Genomic DNA, 6996 nt, shown 5'->3' on the forward strand with positions numbered 1-6996 from the left:
GAGAATGTTTGATTGGTGAAAATATATTTTGCGGTATTGAAATTTTTTGATTTTTAATAATAACAAGCACTATGAAATATATACAATACAATTAACTAATGTAAACTAAAAATATTAATAATAAATATAGTTTTAAATTAAATAGTTTGTTTGTTGCTAATTTGTAGTATTTTATTATTTATAAAATTTAAATACCAAATGTCATTTGAAACTAAAATATAATTAAATATTTGGTAATGTAATGCAATAGCAGAAATGTCAACATAATTACATGGAATTAACCATGTGAAATAATATTACTGTTTATTGGTCATTGGTAAAGTAATTTGTCTATAAATATTTTTATAGAATAAATTTTATTACAGTATAATTAGGATACATATATGGTATATGTGTCTTTGTGTTCGTTTAAAAGTTCAAAATGTCTAGTGGGTTATTTTACCATGCATTTTGTTTTTACTGTTAAAATAAAATGTGTGTGTTATTAAGAAAACGCACCTATTTGCATGTATGTGCGATTTTCAGTTGCGTATTGTTTGTTGTGAGGTATGGGAAACTGTGCACGGTTTTTGACAATTTCTTTTATGAAAAACGCAAAATGAAGAAGTAAATACATTGATTGGTGTTATCGGTGCCCGGCCCTTAGACCAAGCGGGAAAGCACCTGCTTCCATCCGTATCTTTTATCTATTAATTTTGGCCACACTTTCTGAAAATTTCCTTTAGTCTAGTGGTAGAATGTGCTTGTCTACACATTCACCAGCACATTGGTTCCAAGCTCCACTAACCATTTCAAATATAAAATTTTTTTTTTCTCTCTGGCCATTTTTTTTATTGCTTCCGGCCATTAAATTCCTAGGACCGACTCTGGGTGTTACCAATGCGTTTTTGAGTGCACTGTTACAAATCCTTTCCGTCCGGCCAGAACATCTCCAACCTATCTCTATTTCTACATCTATAATAGCATTAGAGGCAAAATCACTCTAATTCATTTCTATTTTTGCCTCTAAAATAGAAATTGCTATTTTTTTCTATTTTTATAGAGGAAGAAATAACATTTCTCTATATTTTGCTCTATATGTTGAAATCTCTATTTTAAAGAAATGCATTGGAGTAAAACTCATCTCTATTATAGAATTCATCTATTTTAGAAATAAAAATAAAAGAATACATTGGAGATGGTCTAACACCATTCAATACATAATTTTATAATTTATATATAAAAAATTAATGGTAAAACTTAGTATTTAATTATTAATTTCCCTTAGAAAAATCCATACTCTAGACTTTCTAACAAATTTTGTAGTCTCAGTTTTTGTAAGCTCTTGTTTTGGCACTGAGATGTTTTCAAATTTATGTATCCTCATTCATTGGAATATATATATGTACACAGTTGATTATGTTCACAAACTTCCTTATACGTATGCTAACGAATCTCCCAAAGTCTCAAACCAAAAAATGTCTCTCAAACTCTCAGTTTACCAAAAAAAAAGCTTCTCTTTCCACTTGAATACAATAATCTCAAGTTTGTGCTGTCAAATGTGATAATGCATGACAAGTTATTGAACGTCTGACAGTTGGTCAAAGCCAAGAATATTGGATAACATATTTAATTATTGTAGGACCTATGTGATGATTTGTCGATCTACAAATTCAAAGCGAACTTTAGTATAAAATAATGTAAGAAATCATAAAATAAAGTTGTCACTGTTAATTGTAAAATAGAAAGGATCGGACCAAGTTCGTGTTCTGTAGAGTACTTAAGCATAGTATTATTGTTATTGCTTGTTTCTTTAGACCAAATTCAGTTAACAATTGTGTGGATAATGGATAAGCTATCAAACCACGTCAACATTTTAGTCGGTGTACAGTAATAGTTCAGAGTATTTACATGTTGCTATGCTTTTTCACTTATTTTATTTGTCATTAATTTATTTTTAATATATGCTTTTGTTATTGCGTCCAACAATCTGTATTGACCGTTTGGCCCACCATCTTTAAAACAAATAATCGTCTTCAGTTTTGTTCTGCGTTCGCCGACGGTCAAAAACACGTGCGGAAATAGATTTTGAATTCGCTTTATAATGCTTATATGATGTTAATTGCTTTTGAGAAAATGATAATTTATTTATTTTCTCTTGTAAATTTGTAGTAACATTTTTTATAGTAACATTCACTCCTCATAAAAAATGATTTATTAAATGCATCATTCAACAAAAAAATATACTATATATGTAATTCTTAAATTTTTTTATTTTAACATTAGTCATCAAATTAACTTATGTTCGTTTAGAGTTGTGCATTAAGATTTTAATTTAGTGATTAAAAATAGTAAAGAAATTAGTTCGTTCAAGGTTTGCATTAAGATTTTACCTAGTGAAATAAAATATTATAAAATAAATAAATAGTCCGATTATTAAATACTTTTAGAAAGAAAATATCACTGCCGCCTCCATTACTCAGTCAATGCCCATACGCAAGCAAACCCAAAAGTTATGACAGACCGTTCTGGTGGCCTCAGCTACCAAAACAATTGTGTGGCTTACTTATTTTCTAAAACCATTGCAAATTATTATTCTCAAACTCTACGTAGACTATTAAATTATATTAGAACGAAATAATAAAATATATTTTCATTCAAAGAAGCATGCGATTTTTTCACTAAAAGAACAAAATTATTCAATGTATTGTGAAACTTAGGATAGACTATTAAATTATATTAGAACGAAATAATAAAATATATTTTAATTCAAAGAAGCATGCGATTGTTTCACTAAAAGAACAAAATTATTCAATGTGTCGTGAAACTTAAGATTTATAACTGTAAATTTCTGTATATTATTAATCATAAAGTGTTCCTTTAATAGGGATTACAAGATAAATAAAAAAAGATTACAAATTATAAACATAAAGGAAAAGAGAAATCCTAATACAAGGAAAAGAAAATTGAGTTTCCTTTTCTCCTAAACCATGTAGCCGTCTCTCTCTCTCTAAGTCTCGCGGTCGCCTCTCTCTCTCTCTAGGGTTGGGCTGTCTCTCTCTCTAAGCGTATGGGCCGGTTATGGACCGGGCCGGTTATAGACATCCATCAATTAATTTATAACACTCCCCTTTGGATGCCATAACCATACATAGATTGTAATACGCTTAATGTTGCCTCATTAAAACCTTATCAGGAAAACCCAGTGGGACAAAACCATGATGAAGGAAAAAAAGTACAACACGTACTACTACCCCTGATGTGAACCTCAGTGGAGGTCTTTCAGCCTACGCATCCCAATCTGATGTGTGAGTTTCCTGAACGTGCAAGTCGGGAGTGACTTAGTGAATAGGTCAGCCAAATTGTCGATGGACCTTACTTGGACGACCAAGACTTCGCCGGCTTTCTGAAGCTAGTGCGTGAAAAAGAACTTAGGTAATATGTGCTTCGTCCCGTCTTCTTTGATGTAGTTGTGCTTGAGCTGAGCAATGCATGCAGCATTGTCCTCATACATCACAGTTGGTTCTTTGCACTCGACCATCCCACAATCTGATCGGACATGTTGGGTCATCGACCTCAACCAGACGACCTCGCGGCTGGCCTCATGAATGGCCAATATTTCCTAGTGATTAGAAGATGTGGCCGCGATGGTTTATTTCATGGAACGCCATGAAATGGCCGTACCTCCATGTGTATAGACATATCATGTCTGTGATCGAGCATGATGTGGATCTGATAGATATCATGCATCATCAAAGCCAACTAAACCATCTTTGTTATGTTTAGTATAATATAGACCCAAGTCTTTCGTTCCTTGCAGGTAACGAAGAACATGTTTTATCCCGTTCCAGTGCATTTGGGTCGGACATGAGCTAAACCTAGATAGTAGGTTCACGACAAAGGCTATATCAGGCCGTGTGTGAGTTGCCAAGTACATTAAAGCTCCTAAGACACTGAGATATGGCATTTCGGGACCTAGGACATCTTCATCGTCCATTTTGGGACGAAATGGATCAGTGTCTAGACCGAGAGATCTCACGACCATGGGACTGGTCAGAGGATTGCAATCGGCCATATTGAATCTCTTGAGGAACTTTTCTGTACATGCCATTTGATGCACAAGGATTCCATCACTTATGTACTCAAGCTGTAATCCCAAACAGAATTTCGTTTTTCCCGAGATCTTTCATCTCAAATTCTTTCTTAAGGTATTCAACCGTTTGGAAAATCTCTCCAGAGGTTCCTAGGATATTTTATATCATTAACATATGCTTGTATACTTTAGTTCTCGAGAACCTGTTGCATTTGACAACTCAATACCCTCTGGGACTTTTATATATATCTCATTATCCAGTGGACCATACAAGTAGGCGGTTTCTACATCCTTTAACCGCAAGTCTATTTTTCTTCTTTTATGGCCAGACTTGTTAGGAATCTAAATGTTTGTTGTATCCACCACAGGGGAATATGTCTCCTCATAATTGATTCCTGGTCTTTGTGGAATCCTTGTGCATATGGCAGTGCATTATATCTTGCTATCTCGCCATGTATCATTTCTTTCATAAAGACTCATTTTGTCCAACTGGTTTCATATCTAGAGGTGTCCGAACTATGGGACCAAAACCTCTCTTTTCTTCATGAACTTATCTCCACATCCCCTTTCCATTTGATCTAATCTGATTCGTTGAGTGCACTCATGTATGGACGTGGGTTCATGATCCTCATTCATTTCATAATCTCAAGTGCTACACTGCATGCAAATATATCATCAATGCCGACATTCTTTCTCTTGTTCCATTTGTGTCCCGGACATGACATAACTTATTGAGGTTTCATTATGACCTTCAGTACCCTGAAGCTTGGCGTCCCAAGCCTCATTGTTAGGCACCTTAGGTACAACCATTTTTTTATGGTTTCCTCATCCACGGCCGTGGCTTTTAAGTTTGTCCATCTTAGGATCGACCATGTCTAGGATTCTCTCATCCACAGATTTATTAGCACCTTTCTTTAATATCCGAGGGATTTTATCTTTGGAACTTATTGGTCTACCACGTTTTCAAACGTGCCTTAGACTAAGTAGCAACTTGATTGTGTCCTTCTTGAACATCAATTCTTATTGGTGCATTAGCAACTGGTATTTATGACTTAGTCATTCTATTCGGGTCAGTAACGTAAACTGGCAATTGTTTAAGCTAGCTTTTGTATAATCTTTTGGACTTCTAAATCTCATTCTTGAGTCTGAGGATCTTGCCAAGATATGGATGTTTGATTCCATGATATTTCTTTTACCATTTTACTGCTATCCCCCCCTAATGTTGGAAATTTGGATTCATTGAAATGTCAATCCGCGTATCTGGCCTTTAAACAAATCACCCGTAGTAGGCGCGAGATACTTTAAAATCGTGGGGGAAGCAAATCCAACATATATCCTCATCCTCCTTTGAGGTCTCATCTTTGTTCTCTGTGGTGGAGCAATTGGAACATAAACGGCATAGCTGAATGTCTTTAGATGGGAAATGTCTGGCGCGTGACCCGTAAGCAATTGTAATGGGGAATATCGGCCGTGTGTCCCCATGCTGAGACCGAAAGTCTCGACCTCATGAGTAATGGTCGAGCTATGAGCTGTATGCGTTTCATAAATGATTCGGCCAAGCCGTTCTGTGTATATACATGTGCCATGGAGTGTTCCATACTTACCCCCATGGACATACAGTAATCATTAAACGCTTGGGAAGTGAATTCACCAGTATTACCAAGACGTATAGTCTGGAAATGAGCTCGTAATCAAATTATCTGAGCAAGTAACTTGGAAAATGCCAAGTTTATCATTTTCTTAGTGACTTTAACTGATGATGGCCTAGAAATGAGTTTTCCTTGGGAACAAGAAACACAAGATAGGTGCTTAGGGATGATTTGTATCTCTTTAAGAGAATGACCGTTTGAGTTTAGAGTGAAATTGTCGATTGCTTCTTTGTTAAAAGTGGCATTGACTTCGATCATACTGACTTTAGCATGGTAAAGACCAGTAGATAGTGCGAGAATAGATTCTAAAACTTTCTTATTGCCATGGATGATATCAAAGATTTAAAGGGATTCTTTGTTTCCTTCACCCGTGGTTTCAATATGAAAACCATTCATTCGAATGTCTTTAAAGCTTAATAAACTTCTCTTAGATTTGGGTGAATACAAGGCATCTGATATCTCAAGATGTGTACCCATAGGCAACAGGATGTTAGCCTGGACATGACCCTCTATGAGACTAGCTATACCCGCAATGGTGGAGATGTTGGCGTTTTTCAGAGTTAGGTTTATGAAGTATCTTTTGTCTTTTAAGATCGTGTTGCTTAGAGACTTCATTTATAAAAACCATTCATTTATTATTGAGTTTCAAAGAAATGACAACATTAGAAATGAAAACACCAAATCAAAGAACACCAAAATTTAGATTACAAATGTCGAAATCAAACTTCAGTCTTTAAGACAATCTGAAGTTTCATAATACATAAGAACGTACTTTTAATGATCGAAATCATTTTCATCATCTTGATATGTCATATGGGCTTTAGGATTCTTACCTTTCAAACTCTCTTGATAGAGGTCAACTAGATGCTTGGGAGTCCTACAAGTCTTAGCCTAATGATTGCTCATTCCACACCTATGACACACGGATTTTTCTGATGATTTGGTCGAGTGTTGTGGTTTGAATGTAGATCCACGGCCGCGACCATGGCCTCTTCCAAATGAGCCACGATCTCGTCCATGGTCTCGACCACTCCCTCACCCGGGGCCAAAAGATCTTCGACCGCGGCCACGTCCGTTCGATTTGTCTCGACCACGGCCATGCTGGTCGTTTCCATGAACGTGGTTGGACTCTTTATTGTCCTCTGTTGTGTGTGCTTCAGGTTGTGGAGCTGATCCAAGAGGTCTCATCTGACTGTTTCTCATCAATAATTCATTGTTCTACTCAGCGAGCAAGAGACAAGAAATAAGATTAGCATAGGTCTTGAAACCTTTCTC

The sequence above is a fragment of the Brassica oleracea genome, chromosome C1 (assembly GCF_000695525.1).
Source record: "Brassica oleracea var. oleracea cultivar TO1000 chromosome C1, BOL, whole genome shotgun sequence".
Classification (NCBI taxonomy): Eukaryota; Viridiplantae; Streptophyta; class Magnoliopsida; order Brassicales; family Brassicaceae; genus Brassica; species Brassica oleracea.